Below are 27,279 nucleotides of genomic sequence, written 5' to 3'. Positions count from 1 at the left end.
ATTTCGGTAGTCTATATACTTTAAAAAGAAAATAAATAAGAAAAACTCAACGATTACAATCGATATCAAAGTTACTTTAGAAGATATAAAGGGTAACATTGTGAGTGCTAATCCATCTTTACTTTTAACTTTTTATGGCACTTTAAACGAAGCGTGAAGGACCAATTAACCAGATCGGCATAATTTATTATGGCGACTGCTGCATTTGTGTAATTCAACTTTTTTATCTATTTTCTTTAAGGATAAAATAGAATGCAACCATATCGGAAAATATTTTATTGGGCACAAGTTAACAGTTACAACTTAATTTCATTCCAAAATCTGTAAATCTGTTTTGCAAAGCTATGCTAGTTTTAAGTTAATAAGTTATATTCACTTTTTCCATAAAGTTTACCGTATTATCATTCATAACAGTACTTGTGAGAAACTATAAAAATAGTTGGCAAGTAGATTAGTAATACAAACTAAAATATCTAAAACTTGGCGAAACAAATAAAAAACATCATTATTTAAAGCAACAGCGCGTTCCTTTTCATTACTGAGATTCCCCACAAGATGATATGACACCTATAGTACGTTCATTGAAGTAAGTCTGAAAGCGGCAAAATGAGAAAGTCTCATCACTCGAGAAACACAAACAATACTTTATAGGGGTGTTTTATCACGGTGCGTGAATGCTACATACCTACTAATATTGTGTACAGTCAGCCACAAAAGTAGCTAAATAAATTCATAGCGTCAAATCGCCTATACTTACTTGTAAAGTTTAATTGAAATATTTATTTTTTTCTATATGAGAAGTAAGTTCTTCAATTTTTATTTTAAGAAGTGAAGATATATAATTGTAGTAAGAATATAAAAGTGTAAAAGAGATTCCAAGTTTTTATTTTGTTAAGATACTTATGTTGACTATACGTTTGTCTTGTAGATGTGATGTTTTAAATTTTAAAGTGAGGATCAATTAAATAAACTCCGCACGTTTTGCAAAATAGTGCATCGCTCATTCCGTACTCAATCAAGGCATTTGTTTTTAGCAGCTTGAAGCAGTACCATATGTATGTTTTGGCTATTCATATCTATAAAAAAATGTTTTTTTCCTTTTCTTGAAGTACGTACAGAATACATTTTTTTTATCCCAACTAAATACTCAAACCCCTTCCTTCCACATATATTTGACAATAAAAGATGCCTAGGTCAGGGTAATTCCAGAAATTTGTGGCTTCATGTTCAATTAGCGCGATTTGTTTTTAATAATTTAAAATGTATAATAATTATTGTTTGTGTATAGTGTAGGTTATTTATTTTTGTTAGACCCTTTCAAGTACCTATATTTAAAATATGTGATTATTTTGTAAATTCAGATATTATTATGATATTTTAAAGTGGCATAGCAATAGTCACTAAAACTCAACAAATAGAATACCGTTTGTTGAATAATTTAATAGATAATCTAAATAATTGATGTACACATAAACTGCTACTTTGCGTGATGCATTAGATAGGTATATGATAACAGAAATGACATTTACAGAGTTATCTTTTGAAAATAACCTAATGTAAGTACATAAGTATTCTCAGTCCCCTGTCCGCGATTATAATTTTAATAAGTAAGTTCTATTGGCTAATTTGTTGTCAGGTACGTATTATTCTTCGATTCTATGAACTTTTGAAGTCGTATTACCAACGCATAATAAGTATATTAATGATGATCGATTTTAGAGTTAAGACTAATCAGCTTGATTTTAATTTGAATTTACTAACACTTATTGTAAGTGGACGTTATATATTTTACGAGAAGACATCACAATGTTTTCCGCACGAATCCATTTGCATGAATTCTAAACTTTAACCGCGTACAATAAAGTATAGTTGTGTTCGGAGGCACAAATCGGCCATTTCCATTAACATACGTATGCATCGGAAACCTCGCGACCGGTGAAGTTTCCAGTAATAACCACAAACCGAGATGCGTTTCTACGTTTTTGCATGCAAAGGAGTATCAAATCCTTATTTAAATATAAAGTTTGTGTTGCTAACTATTGTTGATACCGTAAACTTTTACTGTGATTGTGGAAAGCAAAGTTGCTTTTAATTGCTGTTTGTTTATTGTGGTTGTACAAGTTTGTTGTAATAGTAGATCGGTCTTTTTTCACATCAATTTATCCCTCTTTAATGTGGGGTTGACTTGAACTTTTCACAAAGGTTTAAGAGATGTTATATAAAGCTAATAGTTGTTATCATATAAATTTACCAAAGGAGCCATAACTTCATTAGGAAATTAAGAAACGACGCTATGTTATGGTAAAAAATTGAACTTATTTATTGTATCGACAAATTTAACTTTAATACTGAGCTTAAAAAAAATTAAGCAAAAGTGGCGCCCTCAAAGTTGATTGTTTTGTGGTCAATCTATACACTATGACTACTACAACATAAGATTGTGTTTTATCAGTTATTGTCCGCATTGTAAACGGGTAATTGTCTCTTGTATGTATCCTTAAGGAACTACCATGTAGCATGTATTAAAGGGATGCACGAGAGCCGAACGTGTACAAGGGTTTAAAGCGTGCTTTGCTTACTAAGCTAATCGTTAACGGCAGAAACCACGATCAGGGCTTCATACTTTTAAGTAGTTAGTGTCTATAAAATCTTAATTTTTACCAGTAGTCTTACTTCTAACCTTATCTTACTAATATTACAAATGCGAAAGTTTGTGAAAATGTTTGGATTTTTGTTAAAAGTAAACGCAGAAAAAACTGAACGGATTTGGATGAAATTCGACACAGGGGTAGTTATGTCCTGGGTTAATACATAGGCTATCTGTTATGCCAGTAATTTGCTCCCATGGGAAATAATGAGATTGTTTTAATTAGATTTATTAAATAAATGGCGCTGGCGTCGTAAAGTGTTTTAGCAATGGTTTTAGCGACTTTTGTAGTGAGCAAGGCTTTTTATGCACGTGGAGCCGTGAGCAACACCTAGTACTATATAAAGTTTAGTTAATCAGATCAGCACACTCACTCAATGCAAGAATATGGTTTTTGACTTTGAGTGATGATTCTTTTAACTTCGCTCACTATAGCTTATCGCTTCTCAACAATACTCCCAATGTCCGCTCTATATAATCTTAGAACTATTCCTTTGATATATAGGTATACCAAGTATAAAAACTGGCGTTAGTAGCGTAACTTAACTCTTAAAAAAATCGATGTACGGCTTTTCCAAAATAATATGTCCTCATAATTACATCGGAATCATTTACACGGACTGAGTTACAAAAGGACGTCTGAAGAGGGTGCCCGAGTCACTCCCGCTCGATTCTTTTGTGCGAATCTTCCCGTAGACGTTTCTATTACTCAGTAAACTATAATGCTCCCGAAAAAGACTGAGATAAAAGGGAGCTTGATATAAATTTACCGTCATCAGATTATGTTGGTGAAGTCTTTATGTTATTTCGGTTCGTAAAGTGCCGTCAAATGTTCGACTTAATTTATTGAAAATTTACTTCACGCGTAGGAATTTTACTAAAAGCATTATTTAATTTTTATTTCCGTATCGTTTTATTTGTTGTATATAACTAGCCTTTGTAAATAGCTTAGACAATCACTTCTCCCTTTTTCCAAAACGTTAACATTTATGAAAATGTAAAAATTCGTGTGCAAACTTATCCTAACCTTACTTTTAACTGGACCTTGCTTCTTACATGTTATTATTAAGCAACCTGATAAGTTAAAAGAAGTCTACACTACATTATATGTATTTTTACTCTTCACTCATCCCATTTTATATTCCCTAGACAGTCATAAGTACCAGCAGACCACTATACTTGTTAATTTCTTTTCATGTTAAATAAATCCGCTCTTTGGTGGAGCAGGGTTGCTTGCAAATAAAATTTACTTTATCTAATTAAAATCATGGTTTTAATTAAAAAAAACCGTCTTCTTTAAGTTACTTAAATGGTTACAATTAAAGGAAGTATATTTTTATGTTTCATATTAATAAAACGTCTTTAATCTATCATTCATTTATTGCTTTTAGCAACATTTTTATTTAAACATAAATCATTAATGCCGCTACAGATTCCATATACATTGATCGAGTAACAAATAACTGGGCTGGTTGTAATAACCACACTAAATAAGTAATTGTGTTATCAGTTTAATGACAATGACACTCATCTTCAAGTACAATACCAAAAGAACTGAGAGTGCGTTGTTGATTTTGAGGCAGGGATACGTATACTGGAAAATGACGTCTCACAGTATTTATATTGGGTATAATATTATTGTCACGAACACTAATGTTTTTAACGCCCGTATCTAAAGACGACAGTGCCTTATAGACTACTCTATTGTCCAGTTTTTGACTACTAAACTTCCATTGTATGATATAAAGATGTACAAAACTTAATCAAAATATTTGAGTTTTCAGTCCTGCTCAGATAGCCACAAAATCTGACAAACAATAAAATCTAAAGTTTTATGTTTCAAAGACGAAAGTACTTTATAAGGACAAATTTTATCATTATAGATCTCTTAATAATTTAAGAATACAGAAAGTAATACTTTTTGTATTGAGCCTTTGTTAGTTATCACTCTGGTGTAGAAAAATATATTGTTAGGGTTTTAAAATAGTCACTCTTGATATAAATTTATTTACTAACTAGATTTTGCTCGTGGCTCCGGTCGCGTGAATAAGTTTTCCCGGCATAAAATGTGGTCTATATTTTAAGTTAGATTTCTAGCAATATATTATCTGTGAAAAGTGCATGCAAAACCATGCAGAAGTTATTCCGTGATGCATATACAAATATACAGACAAAAAATCTAAAAACTGCTCCCTGGCTCTAATAAAGACCCCCCATAATATTTTCAATATCTACGTGTACAGACAATGGATTGTTACAATTTTATTATATATGTAAAGATTCCTAATCAGAAGCTATAGTACTTATTACAATACTGCTTACAGGTTAAAATTATTTGTAAAATGAAAAGCCTACTTCAGCCACTTCACGAATAATAGCATTGACTTTGACATTGCGGCGAAGAAACTGACATGTATCGGCCATCGGTATCGGCCTTGTGTATTGAAAGCTTTTTATGGCAGGCAGCCAGGAGAAGCGATTGTGTCTTGACAATGCGCCCGATGTTCGAAAACTAATTTCAATCGCTGAGTGAAAATACTCGGCTATCGATATCGAATCGAAACTATAATGCCTCATTCAAGGCAATTTTTTCAATCGTCAGATAAAATAAAACATTTAGTAAGTAGAGTGGGGTCCAATAAAATGTCGACTGACGAGAGATGATTATCCCTCGGCAGTCAACACAATTATGCCGACCTGTTGGAATATACACAAGCAGATCCCGGAACGCGACAGACTTACGTGGGCCTCTATGACGGGTTTAAAATATATCCTACGATCAACAAATTATAACCTGACTGAATATAAAAGTGAGACAACATACAAGTATCATCTTGAATTAAGTTGTATTGTAATTTATTCTACGAATAAATTTTATCTGATGGAACAATCGGCCCTTATACTATTGGCTAATGGCACCAGAGCTCTTCTAGCGTTGTCTTAAAGCAACAGTGGCCTAGAGCGATTGACCAGTCTCGGTTGTTTAGCAGCTAGTTCCTCCATCATGGTTTGCAGTTGTTGACAAAAGATATCTGCCGTAATCGTTTGGCCAGATTGTTTTATTTTTATTGAAAAATAAAAGATTGTAGAAAACTATAGTGAACGACACCGGCACTAGTCCAACAAACACTCATAAGTTTTTTTTTTGAGTCAATTTTCACTTGGGACAGGATTTGGCTAATTCTCCAGGATTCAGCCACTACAACGAGCGCTTTCGATTATCGTACAAGATAAATTTGAATTTGGAATTTTAACTAAACAGTAATTAAATATTTTTATCTTGAGAATATTTTATTATAATTGTTGATGACTCCCAAAGTTGAAATGTTGAAACTCTATGCAAGGGTTTAGTTATTAATATGCATGAAAAATTTGATCATATGTCAATAAATAATAATCATTAGTTACCAAAAACATCATTGTAGTATTAAATTTTGTCCTAGTAAAAAGGCGTGGGTAACAATAAAATAAAAACTAGCGGACACGTGCGTCCAATTCATTCCTATTATCATTGGGCGATGCTACTACGGACCACAGACTCGTACAATAGTTTTATAACTAAGACTGGCGAAATGTGACATACAATTAATTTATGTATATTTCTAGGTTAAGACAACGTGGTTGAAAAAGTTGTGTGATATTTTTTTTTGTCACTAGATTCTGAGGCAGACTACTACTTATAAATTTTTAAAACGTCAAACATCAAATCTGCACGTATACAGAAGTAACTTTATATTTCACTCTAGAAAATAGACCCCTGTAAAATGATTCTAGCTATGCCCATGATATTAACTCTTAGCAGATTAACATTTGTGGATTTGCGAAAATACAGTTTGGTATGTCGATGTCAAATTTATTGTTGGTTTTAATCTGATATTAAAGTAGAAGCATATAAAAATACCAGTAAGTTAATGCATTCAATGATAACACTCCATACAAAAAAAAATCGAAATATTCGAAGACATAAAACATTCACAAAAACGGAAAACAAATGAAACGCATCGATACAGAAGTTAGAAAAGATGTTGAAGATACTAAATTCATAAAAATTAAAAGCAAAAGTAATCGTATTTCCACGGTAGGGTCACAAATTGCTGCATGCGACGAGCACGATATAATATGAGTGGCAACAGTTGGTGTCGACCGACATTCTTGCGCCTTTATACCATGTTTTATTTACGTTTTGCATAACAAACGCTCGCTGGTAAGTGAAATCATGCGAAATATGTACTGTAATTACGATAACGTTTCATAAGTTATAAACAAGCTTAAGATTTCGGAGCCATTTTAGAAATATCAAAAATAAAGATTGTAGATGTACGCTTAAATTTTGTATTAAAACGTAGATAATATATATTTTATATTTATTCTTAACATTCAAAGTGTTTTCTGGCTACTTTATTTCATAATGGAAGTAAAATTCATTCTGCAAACTGCATTGCATTATTGCATGATGGCAAGCGTAGTGCGATTTTAAATGTCAAGATACTTGTATATTATCGTTTGTAAAAACATCCGACATTTACCATAAATATTCCGAATTTGCCTAATGCTTTTTCATGAGTTACCCATTAAACAGCTATTCATTTTATATCAAAACATTTATACTTACACCTGAATCCAAATTTTTATCTATTTTTTAATTTGAACTGCTTCTTAATTTTCTAAATATTATTTATACTTAATATTGAATATCATACGGTAATTCACTTCAACCAAGAAAACAATAAACGCACAACTGCGCAAAGAAACGTAGCGTGTAAATGAAACCTGGTTTATATAAAGTGTAGGCGAGTCTCAAGTAGGTGCAAGTTGATTACCCAATAACAGTATGACGATAACAGTCTCTATGAGATTATCACTAGTGGCTGCAGGTGGCTGCGTCACCTCCAGATCGATGCAGAAGGGCTCGCTTCAATGCACATCGGCTATTAATAAATAGCGGTTATCTTAAACGCTTTTATCGATTCTTCATGCCATTTGGAATTGTCACCCTCTTGGGAACTGTCTATCAAGTAAACAATTTGGGAGTTCGTGAAATATGTGATCGACTTGAGTGTAAATGGGGTCTATGTTTCAATATGCCAGTTGTGAATATCTAAGCTGTCTGATTGATCTACTTAACAGCTGTTGTATTTATAAATGATATTATTTACTTAGGTCACAGTCAAAAGTCTTATAACACTGTAAGAATTTTTATTGGCTTTTGAGATTGTTATCAACGTCCTTGTTCTTGGACATGAATCTAATTAGTTAATTGTATTTACCTGAAATAACACCGAACAAAAATGTTAAATTTTTTTTTTATTCAGCAGGCATCACAGCGACTATAGTTATATATGGAAATGGCATATTCTGGCGATTGATCTACGGTTTTTCATTTATTTTGTTTTCTGTTAGCATTAACGATTGTAGAAAGACATTTTGGCTTCGGGCTCAGCAGTATCTAAGTCTGATTTCGTGACGCTCATTTAACAGCGGCACTCAGTTGTAAAAAAGCTTCCCCTCTACCGGCCCTGTGACCTAAAAAGGGCCCAGATTAAATTTTTTGGTTCCCTACTAATCTTTTCGGTAGGCAAGATGCCTTGCTTTCATAGTGGTGTGACATAAACATAAGGTCAGTGTCCGGGGACTCCGATGTAATCCACCGCCCAGCCCTTGGTATTGAAAAATAAATCACGTTCTACATTATTGAATATTTAATTTCTTTATTTAAAAAAGTCATCGTGTTTATTATACCAGTAAAAGATAAGCTCTGGCGACTATGCAAAAGGTGTCTAGGTAAAAGACCCTCCGAATGGATACAATATTTTAGTCGATTTCTACCGTCAAAAAGCAGTGTGTGGGGAACTGAGTTGTGTCAATTTAAAAGACACTATAGCCCATATAATTATATCTCAGAGTGAGGAGTGCGGTGTCTCGAAGAACTTTGTTTTAATTTCAAGTATTTAAAATTGTTTATTGGAATGCGGCAAACTTACTATACAGCCACTTACCAAAGAAGCTATTTGCTCGTGTACTGAATGAAATAGAAAATATAAATATAATTAGAAAATATGCTTTACGACGCGACATTGAAATATAATAACAAGTTAGGTTATTTCATCCATATAATCTGTACGTGCTCTAATATTTCAATTAAACGTTACATTACTGCCCACCCACAGAGACATTAAGCGTCTACAGTATAACGCTAATGACGCATTTGTTGTGTTTTGACGCCAAAAAGTGAACATTTCAATAGATTCTCCTACCCAAATTATATTAATTTATTACGCTGTTCTGTATCCTTAGCTGGTTAAGTTTGCGAGCCAATTCAGCCATAGCGTACTGTAACAGCAATGGAATAAAATAAGTATTTTCAGTCATCCAGCGAGCAGGGAACGGGTAAAGATTTGGGGATTTTATGGTTTAACGAAAGAGGCTATTAAAATGATGAATATTTTATGATCGAAAACGATTTGTAACCAGGCACGTATTACATGCGAGTTAAATCCCATAGATAATTTTGCTGAAATAGAAATGCTAAATTGAAAACTAAGACTTAAATTATAGGTAATTTTAAGCCACAGTCTTGAGGTTTTAATTAGAAATGGGTATAACTTAATATAGGCATTTATTTATTCGTATTTAATGAGCGATGGTGTAGAATATTAGTATAAGTATATAACCCGTTCATTACCATTGGAACTTTAAAAAAAAAACATAAATAAACACGATTGACAACGTACACAAACTATTTTTAGCGATGTAAAACGAAATAGTTTCATTCTTATTGCACCGAGCTAGTCGAGCATACGTTTACACATGCAAAACAAGTTGGAAAAGAAAACACCGGCCCTACTTTATAATGTAGAAAACAACGATGGGAAAACAATATCCGAGAAGATAATACACAATATCTTTTCTTGAAGCGCCGATAGAATACAGCGAGATTTTACATATTCCTACAATGCGTGAGTGTGCAATCATCTGTTAAGAAAGATAAACTTGACGTGCACGATACAGAATTGAAAGAAAAATGAGCCCTATCGAATGGGAATAAGGTACCGATACCGTAAAGATTACATATAAAATTGATTTGTATTTCAAGATTGAGTTTGCGAGTGGGTAGTTTGACAAATTTTTGGATTTTATTTAAATCTAAAATTCAAAAATGTTTCTATATTTAAACAACATTTTTAAGCTACAATTCTTTAAAAGGGTATAATAAAGTACATATTATGTTATTGATACGGCACAAAGGTCAAAATAGGATCACATTTTTTGGAAAAGATTATTTTATTATTTCGTGACACAATGAAACTTATCAAGTTGTATAAAGTTAAAGTTATTTAGTCTTGATAAAAGCTCGGCGCCGATAATTTAGTAGAGCCTCATGGAATTTCATACAGTAAATTGAACGGCGAATTCAAAATCTTATATTAGTCTTACATGACTAATACTAAAGTACAGGTTGCACAATTTATACTTATTTACTAGAATGATGTAAAATATATTTCAATTAAATTATACATAGTTTGATTAAAATATAAACAGCCAAGCATAGGTAAATGTTACTTTCCTAAACCATCTGAAAACTTATAGACGAGAATTTATGATGTAAATATGCACAATTTTCCATCGGGTCCACCACCTATCACGTTCTATATTAAATAGCCCACGGGCGCTTGGTGATTCGATTAAATCACGTTTAAACGACATGCATATCCAAGCACCGACGTCAATTTCCATATTGGAAAAAACGTTGCAGGAGAGTGTATTTTGCTGTGCGCAGAAAATATGGAAAAATTGGTGTATATTGGTGAACCAATAATTATCATAACTAGAGGTATTTTATCACTTAGAATTTTTGATACTGGTAGGATTGTGGTTGTAATGAAGATCCGTAAATATAAATCCTTTAGTGCATTTTACTTTTTAAATAAATTTTTCGTAAATTTTTAATGCTGCTTTTAATTCGAGCGACAACCACGAGAAAACCTACAGTTATCTATATCTCTTTTATGCCTATAACTATCAACTACCGTACATACTGTGTGTAACATGCCTTATTGTTCTAAGAATTAATACTTTAGGTTTCATAAGCTACCTAATTACCACTAACACCATTCAGTTAATGGGCAAAAGAGATTGAATAAATACCATTAACATCAAAAGAAACGTCGTGACGAATACGGTTATCGATGCCGGATTTATTGGGAGTACCTTTTCTTGAAGGCCTTATTATTTCCTTTTCGAAACATTTTATACTATACGATACGATGTTTTTTTGTTTGTTAATGTAGCTCTAATCTTTAAACAATTAAACTGCGAAAAGGTTTGAGTTGCATATTATTTACGTGATTCATGTAATCCGATAGGTATACGAATATATTTGCCGTTATTTCTGCGTCTAATCTCTCTCCGGTCATGTCGGATTGTCGTCACACCGGACTACGAGAATGAAGGAACAGAGAGAGTATCTAGCATAAAGGAATTATACGAATATGTAGAGATAGATGATAGTATTTATTATAAATCTTAATGTCAGTAATATAAATCAATGTTTTCGTAAATTAAAAGGGTTAACTTCTACGAAGTAATAGACTTACGTCTAAGTACAGGTAAAAAAATATGAAATTTGCACCCAAGAGATATTTTAGGATAGCGATACATTATAAACATAAAAAATTACTTACTTTTTTATTGCCAATATTTTTACATAGTCCATATTTGCTCCAGTCGTAATTAAAATTAGTTATTATATTACTGCGTTAATGTCGCGGTGGCGTAGTTGTATTACGATTCGACTACAGTGTGTTTAAAACCCAGGTCGGGCAAGCTCATATTGTGTTTTTTTTACTCAGCTTCAGCCCGAAGTTTGGAATTTGTGCCCGATATAGCGATAGGCTCGTCCCCTATCACATCACGGGACAGAATACACTCGAAGGAAGGTGTAGCACCTCTGCTTATCCCTTTGAGAGTTAAAGGCGTAATTGTGTATGTGTACTATATTATTAAATTTAAAAATGTCGTGTAGTATAAAAGTCGCAGGATGTTGTGACTTGTGAATGATCTCAATTCCTATTACCTTCATCCTTTGGGTAATGGTACTTGTCAATCTTTTCGCGTCTTGCTCCTTGTATCGGCGTTAGTATTATAATACTATCAACTTTACTAGTTTTTTTAACATATCAGTACATTATTAACTCTTTTTCGCAGTTAATACGGCTTGAAATAATTTAATGAAAATATGTAGAATTAATTTCCTAATATAAATGCCAATTAATAATTCATGTGTAATTTTTGATTATATAATCTGAGCTTCATAACTGTCGGAATGTTAAACAATAAATATTTTATTACATGTAAATAACATGATAAATTCTATTTTCTTGATTTTAAATTCAAATACAAAATGAAAATATTTGAAATACAAAGTTGGAGGTCTGTATGAAATACTTTATCCCTTTGGATTGTAACTGAGCTCAGAGGTATGAGGGTACTTGTGAAAATGTCCTTTTGCGGTCTTCAGAACAAGAGCGTGTATTTAGAGGCATGACTTATCAAATACAAGGTTATTCTAAATATTTGAACCTTTAACTTTCATAATAACATTTGAAGTAAATTATAAAATAATTTGTAAAACTCTTTACACTTAAATATATACTTTTAATATATATTTTAAAACATTTATTACTAAGCTTATATTTTTAGTTGAATCTTTTTAGATGATGTACTTTAAAAACGTAAAAATTGCTGGTCGTTATGTATTTTTAAGATATTTTTGTGATTAAATTGTGCCAATAATTATCTTTCTTTATTCCATTTTTAGTCACAACTTTAGGTTATTAGTTATTGCAGAGATTAAGTCAAATGTAGGTAGAAATAGTATTTTGCTACGTATTGATAATTTTGTATATAGATTTTTAGGTCAAGTGTTAGCGTAAGTCGACTGAGAGTGAAGCACGAGGTTCTGGGTGCAACTCCAAGTTAGCTAATATAAATACAAATTATTTTTTACAAATATCATTTTTTTGTTGTATAATTTAAAATTGTAAACCGTAGTAACACCTTAGAATAGTATCATAGAGCGGTTGTAGTATATTTTACCTTAACCTCATAACAGTAAAACGCACGATCAAAATATTAAAATAAAATTATTTTGCGGAGGCCGTGCCGTAATCACAAAGGCTGTAGTCTTCGAAACGTTGGGAAAAAAATATAATATAAAAACCGCAGTAAAATCCGCAAAATAGTTTAATTTTAATATCTAACATTAATTATGCACGATCAAAATGTATATAATTTAAATCCAGGACAACGTCCATGTTTAGTATATTAGCAAAACAAATCGTGATTTTCCGATGAGTCGTGACACTTGAAGCGGTAATGGCTACGTAATTGCTTTTTGTACAAACATTATTGTTCGTCATGACGATCAAGTACCTTCGTGTGTGATTAATTACTGTCGACTTTAGTTGTATAACTGTAAATTAAAAATAACTACGTATAGTCAGGAGGCCTATTCTGTCTACGGAGTAAATCCGCCTTTTTGGTATTACCGGCGTTATAATCGAATGAAACCTTTGATAGCCGTGTAGATAAGAGTCAAAAAATTCTTCATTTATATATACGGCTATCAAAACTTTGTTTGATTAGAACGTCTCTAATTGCAAAAAGACGAATTTAAAACGCAGATGGAATAGGGCACTCTAACTATACCTACAAGTTATATATTTTTTAAATGTACTTCTTTTTAATTATTAGCTTTTTTTTATTCAGTATATTTTGTTAATTTTTATGAAGTTAAAGTCGTTAACGTTAATCGCAATATTATATCCTTTTAAGTTTTAACATATAAAGATATGAAAATAGTTGTGTACTTGATAGAATTCGTCATTGGAAATATTTGAAACTACGTAGGGGATGCATAATCAAAAAGACTTTCTCAGTGCTTCTCTAAAACACGCGAGAAATCTGTACAAAATCTGTTTTCAGCCACTGATTTAGATTGTATACAGGTCACAGTAGATGGACAAATAACTTACCACAAAACTTTACAATCCAAACTGTTTAATTTGACGTGGTTTATACAGATAAGTAAAGCCTGAAACAATTTGCTAGTAGCGTAGACAGTGCGCACGTGTAATACGCGATGAAAGGCGGCGGGATCCCGTTTTAATCCCGTTCCGTTCCCACACCTGTAGATTTGTAACGAAAGCTTTGAACACACCCGTTGCATTCATCTTGCAGGGATTGGGAACGTGTGGAGTATCCATTGTAAAATATGAGCGTATACTTCAGGTATAGGAGCCGTCTTTACCACCCGACGGTAAACCTAAAGGAGGGTTATGAGTTTGCTAATCTATGTATATGTTTCGAACCCGAAATTTAGGTTAATTCGTTTACATTTGATGCTTCTTATATGCTCGTGTGTTGAGTAATTTTGTTGGTATGTTAGTTGGTGTACAATTTCCTTAGCACACACACACATAATCAAGCTTTTATCTCCGAAGGAGTACGCAGAGGCGCAAGGGCACCGACTTTTCGCCAAGTATGTTCCGTCCCATGATGTGATAGGGGGCGAGCCAATCGCCATATTGGGCTCAAATTCCAGACTTCGAGTTGATACTGAGTAGAAAAACTCAAATATCGCTTTGCAAATATTATTATTTTCCGGTTGAAATTTAGGACATATCACAGACAGTAATTCACCATTTCTTATTTAAATAGATTTTAACTAAACCTTTAACGCTATGCACATATCGACGACGGAAATTTTCTGTGTCGTAAGGATGAGGCATCGACTTTATCAGAGTCGAAAACAAAATTTTACATTTCATAAGTTTTTATTTTTTTGCCTGTTACGATGCTTTCTAAACAGATATGTTTTAAGAGCATCAGTAGCTCAATAGCTAAGTAGGTTTTATTTAAATCATTGTGTAGTATTTAGTTTATAGTCAAAGGATCCATAGAAACTAATAACGTTAGTAAAAAATTTCCGCACTTTTGAAAATACAGTAGTAGTGCCTAATAATTTTATGTTAAGATTTTACTGTAAAGTATGATAAGCTAGGGTAATTTTTTATATCTTTCTTTACTAAAATTAATATTTTTATTGGGCTCGCTTTAATTAAGAATAATAACTTGGATATAAGATTAACTTATTACCTTTCGCTGTGTAGCCGTCCCCTAAGCACCAACTATCTTTACCAAGTATTGGTTACTTTTGAGGAGCACTCAGGAAAAAGAAGTTAAGTTCTTGACAAAATAGAAGAATTTTTGGCTCAGTAATAATCTGCTATTCAAACAATCCAGGGTCTGGCCCGGTTTGATTTCCACCTTAAATCTGTTACAAAAGTGCTTTTAATTGGTATAAAAGATACTGTAAGATATTATAGTAATAAACTGTATCACATTCAGAAAGGATTAGGAAATGTTATAACAAATATTAACATCTTTAAAAAACATTATTTTAAACTGTTTATTTTAATCTAAATAGCAGACACATTTGAAAAGTGGAAGACATCGTCTTTACTTAGATTTAAATAGTTCTGCTCTTCTAAATTTAGTAAGTAAAAAATGTAACATGAAGTATTTATAAAATGTAGAGCATCCACAGAAAACCTTATACAAATTTCACCCTTAACCAGTTATTCTATTACCAAATCGATTTTGGAATAAATATATTCCTTACCAATTCCATATTTATAACAAGATAAATGTAATATTTTCAGTATATAACATGTTAGTGAATATGGAAATACTTTCCGGTAGAGGTAACTCGGCATATTTGGTCAAATTGGTTATCCTATTTTATAATAAAATACTAATTGAATTATTTATTGATTTCAAGCAAGATATGAAAACCATAAGTAAGCTTTTGTACCACTTTTTTGTCAAATATATATAGAATATTTATTATAGTTATCAATCCACAAATTACACGATGAATCTGATATCACGCATACTAAGATCACAATCACGGATTCAACTTATGTCTGTTTGGCCCTGCAGTAGTTGAAATTATTTGATGTAAAAGAAACACCATCGTTAATAAGCGTAAGGTAAAATTCTAACTGCAATAGATTCCAGCCTTCAAAATACTTATCAATAGTTTTGAATAATAACTGAAATATACATAAATAATAATATACATACTCACTTTGTGGCAACTCAAAAATAAGTAAGTAAAGTTATCATAAATTTGTTTTCAAAGGACTGTCTTTTGTTGTAGAATAATAACTGTCAACCAACCCCTGCATTGGAGTACAAATAAAGTTAATATACACTACGTATGCGGAATATTGATTGAGGAAATATAGAGCCTCGATTTTTTAGGAGAAAACATTACTTCCCCTTTCTGTACATTACGTACGTACATTCCGTACTTACTGGTTACAATTTGAATAATTAAATAATTTTACATTGATAAAATTATATCGACAAATGGAAAAAAGTGTGGTAAAAAAATCTCATTAAAGTAAAGTTACCCATTAAACTTGTCTAAGTGAAAAAACTTTCCCCAGTCTTTATGAGCCATATATCAATCGTGATAACCAAAAGTCACCTTATAAGTTTTTGAAAAGTTGTAAAGTGTAAGTTTTTCGCGCGGCGCGGCGCGTCACGCCCCGGGGCGGGCGGTGGGCGGGGCAGCGAGCTATATAAGCTAGCCAGCCTGAAAACTTTGCCATTGAAAGCGAGTCTTCACAACAGCACCGTGATAGCTTCCCAGTGTCTGCACTCGCGTTTTACTCCCCGATCTGGTAAGTTAAACATTTCATACAAAACATTACCCTTAGTCAAAGAATTATTTTATCAGTTTTTATTTTTTACATAATTTCATTACGAATTTGGTCGTAATCGAAGTAGGGAAGTGCAACACAGTTTTTTTCGGATAACGTAAGCTGCAGGAACTTGCGTCACTTGTTTCAATAAATTAAAAAAGTTCTGTCGGTTGCAAAATATTTAGTGAAGTGAAAAAAGTCAATTAGTGATGAACAAAACAAACAAACTGAAGGCTCGAATCGATTCGTTGTTTGAATAGATGACACTGCAGTATGGCGGCATACAGCCGAACAAAAATATATTTGTAAGCAAAATCACAATGGTTAATTCATTCCACGATTCTATTACGGCAGACGAGCGATGACATTTTTCAATAACAACAGTTTGAAATTACTTCCACAGACGACACAAATAAGTTCAACAATGTTTACGTAGATTTAACTTATTTATGTTAAAGTTCGTGAGTCAGTTGATATATTCCTAATGACTTAACTCGAGTATTATTGTTTTAGGACATAACTCTGATACATTGTTACGAAACTTTATATTTGAACAATAACTTATGTCTAAAGTTTATTGGTCTTAGTTGTTTTAATACTGATATCATGTACATTACAAAAATTGCCTATTTTGCTTCTACAATTATTATGCATAATTATTAATAGTCTAAATACGTTTCAAGTATAATTCTATTCTATATTTTATATATTCTCATACATGTTGTTCAATTAAAATCGCAATAACTGTTTTACTAAATGATTAGAGAGATTATTCAAATAATTAGATTTCACGCATGTTATGCTACCGCATTAGACTTCAATTACAGAGTCAAACTAAATTATAACGAGCTTAGTTGACTTCAAACATATTACCAAACCGGCCTAATATCTAACCCATTATATTCAGGCTAGATATGATCTAATTTGAAAATATACACATATATTTTTCAAATTTTAAAAATAGAATACACAATCGATCATATCTGATACTCTATGAATATAATTCATATGATAATTTGTGGGATAGGCCATTTAGAACTGTAACGGATATGCGGATGCTATAAAAATGATAATGTAAAATTATTTCGCGGTACATTCGCCCGCGAAGGAATTCAATCAAATGAAACCCCTCAACTGAATTGTTATTCAAGTATTGTCAGTGGGATACGCTGTAAACGATTTATGTGACCGCCTTTTAAAATGTTACACAAACATAAATATTATATTACCAATATACATTTTGTTGTAACACTTATGACGACTAAAATCTGTATTCGTTAGGTTTAAAATAAACGTGTTTGAAAAGGATGAAGTCAAGAGAATATAATCAATCAATCTATTTATTTTGTTTAGGATTCATAATATCTCAATAAATATGGCAAAAATTAGGCTACACGTTTATTTTCTCAATTTTTATTTTTGTAGCATTGACGCAGCGCAACGTAAGAAACCAGTTGTGAAATAGAAGGACGCGGGTTCGATCTACGTATTCCATAGGGGGAAATTTCATAGAATTCACAAAGCAGTATCCAAATAACAAAACCAAATTATACACATTACTCATAAACTTGATCTTGATATATCAAGATTTTTTTTATAATCGTGAATGCTTATAGAAAATTAAAACAAATTATGTAAATTACATATCCTAACGAGAATTCTAACACTAGAATATGTCATTTCCATACATAAAGTTAGCGATAGCAATTATACACAGCCATCTTGGCTACAATCCCAGTTTTTCTGGTAGGGTGATAATAATGCGATGTAGTGGATTATCCATTCTGTAATCAAAATTAAATACTGCGTGACTCTATGGTTAATGATTTAGTAGATTTTTCTCACAGCAACGAATTACTCTATGTAAAATTTTATAAAATTACGGTGCCTAACCGTGAAATAGTTAAAAGTACATGGCAGATCTATAGAAAATTTTATTTACAAGTTACTCAAATCAAAACCCTGTATAACTTGTGAAATGTCTTGATGAGAAATTGCCGTAAGTGGCCCCATTGTGGTTCCATAAATATTCCAGTTGACCGGCAATTGTTAAATAAAGGTGTGATGGCTATTCACCTGCTCGCGATCAGGTTTCGCCCATTAGATGTAACGTCATTTTCTTTTCAAAGTATTCTTATGCTTATTGATAGAACAGTGAAAGCCGATATTTATAGAGTATTTCCTTTGTACCGTTATAGATCAATCATGGGTGACAGGTCTTAGCAAATAAGGTTTAATAAATATGGATATTGAAAGCGTTGGCTTAAGAATTTCTTTTCGTGCTGTGGATCACATCAGTTTAAGTAATTCAATAATTATGGGTATTTTTTAAATTTGCAGTATTTTTAAAGAATAAAAGATCCCTGACTTTTTTCTAATAAAAAAAAACTCAGTGAAATTGTTAACGTTAAAATACTGATTATACGTTTTATATCCTACGTACCGGTATACGACATTAAGAGTTTTAAATATGATAAATGGTTACTTCTCCCCACTTCCCACGGGAGTTTTATTTACAAGCATTTAATAAATCTTAAAAGCATACTTAAAGATACAATTTTAGCACTTTCATAAATAAAGTTGTCGGGTAATCAGATTTCGGATCTAGTAAATGAATTAAATGAACTTCTACATAATTAAACAGTTAATATCTGATGAAGAGATTTTAAGACGATAAATCTGGAGAAAATATTTTTGTACGTCGTTCGCGTGTTGAATAGAGAGTTGGGCGCCTGTTGAATGTTAAAACAAAACGCTCAACATAAAAGAACAATTGATTACAATTAATTCATAAGAGCAAAAGTATGTTAGAAGTATTGGGAAAAATGTTAATGGCATATTAATTGCCGGGAATAGTTGATTTGTTTTTTTTTTTTTATTGTTAGCGTTTGGAAAGTTTATGAGTTAAAAAGGGTCTGGTACTTTATGAAACCCAAAAATATGAATATTATGCACGATTTTAGATTTTATTTTGATAAACAATAATTTAATTTTTTACTAATTGTGTAATTTACATACATTTAATTTGAAGGTACTTGAATAAAGCAGAACAGTTCTATGTTTTGAATGACGTAGTTTATTAAAGTTCACGGTGTTAGTGAGAGAGGATTGTATCAGTGAATTAATATTCGCCGAGTAAGCATCACGGAATTAACATTATGATAAGCAAGAGTTTCGCCGTCTTATTGACACAAATAAACTAATATCAAGATGCTGCGGACCTTTGATATGGGACGCACAAACGAACCGCAAACCCAGGTTTTCGTAAACCATACTTAGTTGTCACCGCAGAATTGAAATCGTTAGACCGTTTAATCTCGCATTACCACGTCTATGCGACTTCTATATTTTACAAATAAACTCTTGGAATGAAGTTGTAGTGATTTACAAACAAAATATTTTCTAAGACATTTTTATTCTTACATAACATGGAGAGTTGATATTATAAGCAACTTAATTACTTCATAACGTTACGGAACTAGAGTTATTATTGTTAATTACGTGCCCATAAATAACAGTATTAGACCAGCTAAGTAATATCAACGTATCTCATATACCATAGTTATTTCTTAGAATAACGTTTCTCCGATCTTGAAAGACTACGCCTTAACTTTGAAATTGTTGGATTATTTTCCTCTTTCTAAAGGATTAAGGCCGCTACGCAATGCAGATCTTCAAACGTTAAATCCAGCTTTATGTAGCAAAACGTGTGTTTGTCTTTTATTCTATATTGGAAAACTCAAACAACTTGCAGAAATATCTTTTGAAAGTAAAAAAAATTACCGTAATGAGATTAAAAGTTTGTAGAACGTATAAACATTATAGTCTACTGGTAAACAAAATAAAAAGTACTAAAATTCCAGTCAAACTCGCCGCTCTAACCTGTTTACTTTCACGTTTTGAACAGTGCAACCAAGCGTCTCGATACCTCGTATATCCGTAACGTAGGACATTTTTTAGGCAAAAAATGTGGACTTCATGGTGGTCAATTATCTGCATACGAGCATAGACATACCTTGATAAACATGCAAGGCTTTGGGTTAACAGTTTCGGTTAGAAAAAACTATAAATTTTAGACTTTAATGGCTATCAGAATAAAACGCAAATTCCATATTTTTTTTATGAAATATATTAATTGTAAAACTAAATGATGTTAGTTGCCGAATAACGCATTAAAAATTGTTATTTAAAAGACATTTTAAAGTTTTATACAGTAGAAGCAACTAGTGTGTTCACAGTTCGCTAGGCTTATAGGAGGCTAGTACTTCGGAACATAAATTAAAAATACGCATTTTTTTTTTAACGAGTGGTAAATGTGATACAACAGTAAAAGTACGAAAATATTTGTTTGTACGTTAATGCACACAAGGTAATTAACGGAATTGAAAAACTACGATGTAAACTGAATTACTCGGAACTGTTTCCCTACCTCAATGTGTAAATAGGTTAATTTAATGTTGTTGTGATGGTTTTGTAAGAATAATAAAAATAAATGCAATATTGAATGGGTTTATATGTTTTGACAGAAGTACAATGTAGGTTCCGCAAAATAAGAGGATATTAAAGTTTTTATAATTTATTTTATGTCTTCTAGATGGTCTTATATAATAATATATAGATCATTCAATAGAAAAGAAATTAAAGTCTAATAAAATGAGTACCTATTTCGGTATACGTTTATTTTTCTGAAATGCCCAATATTTATCTTTTTATATGAAGTACATTTTTATTTTAAATACTTGTATAAGCCGTCTAAATAGTATGTACCCTGAGTATTAGAGATAGCTAAATCATCATTTTCTAGTTATAAAGACATAGACAATATTTTGCTGCCGACAACATTGACGTTTTTTTTAATCTTTATTTAAGGAGCTTGGTCATTATTTCACGACTATGACATTGACGTTATGACAACAGACTTTTGTAAAGCAGTTGTGGCCCATCGATGTGGCATGGGTGCTTCCCATCCCTATATAGGATACAAAACCTGTAAGGCTTTCTTAACTATAATTGTAATCAACTAAAATTGTAATCCGATTGGCGCATTTTTAATCTAAAATATCTTTCAAAACAGCCCTTTATTGTTTTATTTAACAGTATTTTTCCTTTTTACAGCATTTTGATTTAGCAACAATCTTATTTTGTTTATTTACAATACATTTTCTTAAGAACCTATTACTTTTATTACTGTTTTTTCGCTATTTATTATATATATTATTATAATCTGCAGCATTTTTTTAAAAATTAGACATAAAGTCTCGTGACTGAGGATATTATAAATGTAAATCTACTCATACGAATAGCCTTTTAAAGGGACAAAAACATCTTGTGAACACTGCATAAAACACTGTTAGATAAAAATATTGTAAAATTCGCTATGGATACTAGCAAAGTGGACAGTGTAGGTGATAATTGAGTAAATCCGCGTGTCACTCCTGTGCCTAATTGAACGTGACGAGCGACGATACGCGCGACAAACTGATTTTCATACAACTAACGTGTCACCGAAATACACTGATCGATATGAAGTCTAGAAATCAGATTTATATCGATGTATGTGTGGTATTTTTTGAAAAAAGAATGGGACATTTGAATGTTTCAAGGGAATGATAGAAACACGTTAACTTACTTTGTTATGCAATGAAGTACATGCCTTAAATATATTGTTTGTTTCCTTTGAACAGAACACTCAAGCATAATTAACGTGAGGTCGTAATTTTGGCATTATCCATGCTTGTATCATATCCAAAATAATACTCTACCATTGAGTTCATAAGAATTTAACTATATATTTTTATGTTGCATATGAAACAAAATATAATAAATTGTAAAGGCAACGCAATAGCTGTTTCTGCACTTTACAAATTTATCATATTCATTGTCTCTGGAGGAATGAATTTCATCATACATGACGTATTCGTGCGGAGGGAAATTGAAAATTCCGTAGACCTTGGTCAAAGGCAATTTGTCCAATCTCCGCCATAAGCAAGACCGTTGAGGGTTTTATTTGAAGTACATTATATCATATTCCTACACTGTGTTATATTTCAATAAATTGTTGATTACAAATTGAATTATTTTTAAATGCAAAGCGCTGAAAATAAATTATTTCAGTTAGTATTTACATTTGTAAATAATTTACCGACAGTAACCGTATGAAAAGGTAAAAAAAAGACTTTGGTAGTACTGTTGCTAAAAACCAAACCAACCATCACAGTAACCTTTGCTACTCTATACTCATATATGCCGTCTGTGTACTCTTCAGCATTATCGCAGTTCCTAGGCGCTCGACCTGAGCCGGCACAATACTTCTATACTTTATACTGAATATGTTTGATACATATTTCATAGAATTTCTACAAAATCAAAGTTCTTACACTTATGACTGATAAGGAATTACTCCTCATAAAAATTCTCACGTTTTCTTTGATCATAATGAGATTAAGTTACTTACATATTTTAATACCCTTGTCTACAGATCTTCAATGCCAAAGGGTTCACTGTTTTTTCATACTTGATTAAATCATTAATGATGCCTCATTCCAATGACTAAATAACTAGGTTTGTAGGCTTGAAATATTCAAAGGCTCTTCACGACGTGCCACGACGAGAGTAGTTTGACATTATCAGTTTAATCCAACGATTTCTATGACAATGTTTGTATCCCTTTCAACAAAGTAAGGGATACCTTGGAGCCATTTAGATGCCGTTCGGTTTACGTTTAATTTAATCGAATTTAGAGTCAAAAGGAAAGCCCTTGATAATGTAGAATTAAGACAATGTCTTGTCGTAACGAGAGCTGTTAAGGCGCAAAGGGATTTTTAATAAGAACTTGAATTTGTTTATTAAAAATGAAGTGTAGTGCCTTAAGCGCGGGAAAATTATTTTTTTTACAGTCATTTAATATTCAACAGGTTTGATTAAGTATACTTTTGATACAATACTGTATCTGACACTGTAACTCTTAATTAAATATATTAGGATATTCGAAATAAACGGGAGTCTTTAGTAGCGACCTGGCTGTCGGCTTGGTAAACCTCAATTTATTTGAATTCTTCATATATACTCAAAGTCTTAAATAACGATTAGAGGAATGAAATTGAAACAGAATAACAAATTGTTATTATAACAAAAACTTTGAATATTTTCATTGCCTCGAAGTTATTTTGCAAACTATTCTAAAGTATTTGGGTTAAACTTTCAGTTTGAAGTTGATTTATAGTTGTTTTACCTCCACGCAATTAAAGTCAAGTCCTGCAGCGATATTAAAAAAATAACAACTATCATTATCTTTACATGTATAATTTAAATAGTTCAATATAATAATAACTCTTTATTTACATTTGTTTTTTTTAATAAAAGTTTGTTGATTCTACTTTGCTCTAACAGGCAATGAATCACGCTACGCCGCGCCGTAGCAATTTCGTAGAGCCTCTACGTAAAAATGTCTTATTGCTACATAAGTTGTTAGACGTAAAATTGTCACGTGAATACCTTTAACTTAACGTGTATATCCCTATTTTATAATAAAGAATTTGAGTCAACACAGTTAATTAATTATATCAATTATATTAACGGAAAAGCAGTTCCACAATTACCATAAAATAAAAATCATTCCGCGACATCAAGGTCACAAAATGTGTTGAAATATTTCAGTACTTCAGGGAGTTTGCCGGTGAAAATGAAATTTCTTGGAGGAAATTTAATTTAAGGGTAAACGCGACGTAACCTCCTGACTGTCCCCACTGACGTGAATCGAATGAGGAATCGAAGGCTGAAATTCCAGATTACTGAATCACTGTTACAATTTATATTGTTTTTGACACTTTCAACGAACCAAGTGACGGCTTGTTAACATCGATAAAATTTTATTTTAATAATCGGTATCACTACGCGATAATACTTATAGTTTATTCATGTTTTATAAATTAAGAAACAGTAGCGAAGGGTGAAATTTTCGAAAGGTTACGCAAGGCAAAAAAAAATCCTTGGTTAACATATCGCGACCAATTTTACAGAAAACATAAATAAATGTAAATAAACCTAAAAGGGAAGCCGGTAGGAATCGGGTGGTAAGAACGTTTTACCACTGTTAAGAAATATTGAATACAATCTTGGAATTTTATTGTAGGTAAATACACCGTCAAAATGTTTATACAGTGTAGAACAAGGTTTTTGGTATAATTTTTAGTTATTTTATATCTGAATCAAACTTAAGACTTAAAGAAGGAGCCCTCCTGGGCCAAATGTCAAGTATATTTATTCAACTAAAGCTTTTACCAAAAGCCCTTAACTACCTTTCATTTAAAAACCACTATGTTATCGAAGTTAAGACTGTAATCACGTTAAAAAGGTTTGATTTTTTATTACGTGTGCATTATACTGAACTACAAGAAGATGTCTCGCTGATAATAAAACGTGATAAAAGTGAGTTTTATGCTCGAATTATGCGTCTGCATCCGCACCGGACGGCTGTAAAGTCATTTTACTGTTTCATTGACAGACGTAACGGCAAGCACCGTTGCATATCGGAATATGCATTTGTTTTTACATCGGCATGGTATTTATTTCTAGTACTCTAATCTAAAGAAATAGATGAGAGTACTAGAGTACTCACATGTAATCTACAGAATCTCTAATCCTTGAGGATTCTACATTTTATAATATTAACAATGAAGAGTTTTGGAGATTTTGTCATAATTTATAGTTTTTTGTTTCGGATCACTACCAGATATAGCGATAGGGTCGCCCCCTATCACATCACGGGACGGAACACTTGGCGAAAAGTGGGTGCCGTGGGTGCACCTCTGCATACCACTTCGGGGATAAATGCTTGTCGTGTGTGTGTTTCGGATCACAGGCAAATATATAGTAATTATTGTACTTACTAAATTTTTAACAGAAATGTTATGTTCAAGAATACCTTGAATTTAAATAACAGTACATTGAGTATTTTTTGTAGCGATTTCAAATTGAACATAACGTGTACGGTCCTCAACAACAAGTGAACAAAACAGCTTAAAACTCACGCTGTTCGTACTTAAACCCTAAATCGGCGGAAAATTATTGTCCAAAAGTTCCAAACAAAATTACACTGGTTTACATTTTTCTTGAGGGTTCCTTTTATTTTACCGTGTTCTTGAAACTTTTGGTTAATTTATATCGTCGTGTTATGATATTAGAGAAGCAGTGTGTTGGAAACTTTACCCGTTATTAGTATTTATGAACGTTAGCTTGAGATACAAAACAATTATTTTAAATGTTTATGTAGAATGTGTTTGAAGATAAACTGATGTAGCTATAGCATTGCACGAATTGCCTTGAAAGTCTATATTGTAATGAAAACTTATAGTCAGCCTCAATTTCAAATGTGTAGATGAATTCGTTACTGTCGAGTGTCCAAGTAAGATAACAATAAAGCTCATTGTATCAATTTGAAATTTAAAATACACGGCCGTTCATATTATTGAATATAATGTGTGGTTTATATATTTTATAAATTATTATTTTTGTAATAAAATTGTATGACTCTCAAGTATACGAGAATGAAACATAATTATTTTTCATTAAAGATTATATTTCGCTACCACGTTACTTAACTGATCTGAGTTAATATTTCAAAATTTACTATATATTCAGATAAGTTTGGAGTCTATCATCACTTATAATAATTTCTAACAGGAGTTATTTAAATCTATTAGCAAAAATGATTTAAATTAAATTTCCCATCGTTATTTGAGAGTAACAGTAAAATGAGTTCCAATTCAGACATTAAGAGGACCTATAGAGGACGGCAACAAAAGAGGCCTAACACTCAACTATCGCGGTGATAGCAAGCCTGTGTTCAAACACGGACGTTCTGTGCAGTCACATACAATAGACTGGTATTGTCTATAGGTTTTTTCAATGACCTATTGCATTAGAATTGAAAAGAATAGGTTTTTTTAACAAAATAGTTCGATCAAAAAGGTCAGTAATGACGATTGCCTGTTTACTCCGTAAACTGGCAGGCAAGTAATCGTGTCTAGATAATATTTAATCAACAATTTTGATAACTCGAAAATTAAATATTTGTTAAAAATTTCATCTGTTTACGATTACTCGATGTCTAAAACGTATTATTTAAATAAATGTTATTCAAGACCAAAATATTATCTTCAGTCGTCTTTGCGGTTACCACTGCATTTCAATCCAAAAGGACGCTTCTATTTCAGTAATAACATATACGCCATGCCTATGGTAGGATAGGCGGCTGATCGATTTGTGGTGTGCCTCAATGACATTGCATGTCCCTGGCTGTGGTCAGTCCACATCCTTTCTGATTGTGCCACGTGGAGATACAAATATTAGATTTCTATCTTACCAGGCATTTACATATGACGGTCATATGCGGTTTAAGATAACTACATAACATTACTATTTTGTAAAAATAAAACATTTTATATTCATTGTTTCAAATGTTTTTCAACTAAGATCGAAGGGCAGCGCGTCGCTGTAACATATTATTGTATTTCTAATTGGAGGAATATTCTTTCCCGACATTATGTGTTAAGTCTTCTTAATGATTATAACGACGTCAATTATATGCTCAGATCTGTGTTTAAAGAATTCTGCCGCAGACTAAGAAATCGATGATTAAAACGTCAGGGTTGTGTAAAATAAAAACACTTCGCGTATAAATTAATGGCTTCGTCTCATTAAATGCATGCTATATTTTTCACTAAAATACAGCAGTAGAATTAAATTCCAAAATATAATATTGCCGTATAATATCGAAATTCAACGTACAAATTTCAAATACATTTTAAAATGTACCTAAAAGCAACGTAACTAAATCTCAGAATTATAAGTAATATATGA

General features: G+C 32.0%; 1 protein-coding gene across 2 annotated transcripts in view; it reads left to right on the top strand.

Moving 5' to 3' along the window:
- The first annotated feature begins 6,780 nt into the window (after positions 1-6,780).
- Positions 6,781-27,279, top strand: part of LOC115445847 (short neuropeptide F) — a 48,930-nt gene continuing 28,431 nt past the window's right edge. Inside the window, exon 1 of one of the 2 annotated variants that reach the window (XM_030172326.1) lies at positions 6,781-6,851. The gene's annotated coding sequence lies outside the window, so the exon portion shown is untranslated. Of the gene's footprint in view, positions 6,852-16,328; positions 16,399-27,279 lie in introns of those variants that run through there. The other variant, XM_030172318.1, reaches the window with a different exon arrangement.

Source organism: Manduca sexta, chromosome 20 (genome assembly GCF_014839805.1).
Source record: "Manduca sexta isolate Smith_Timp_Sample1 chromosome 20, JHU_Msex_v1.0, whole genome shotgun sequence".
In the NCBI taxonomy this organism is placed as follows: Eukaryota; Metazoa; Arthropoda; class Insecta; order Lepidoptera; family Sphingidae; genus Manduca; species Manduca sexta.
This window is presented reverse-complemented; position numbering and strand designations above follow the sequence as displayed.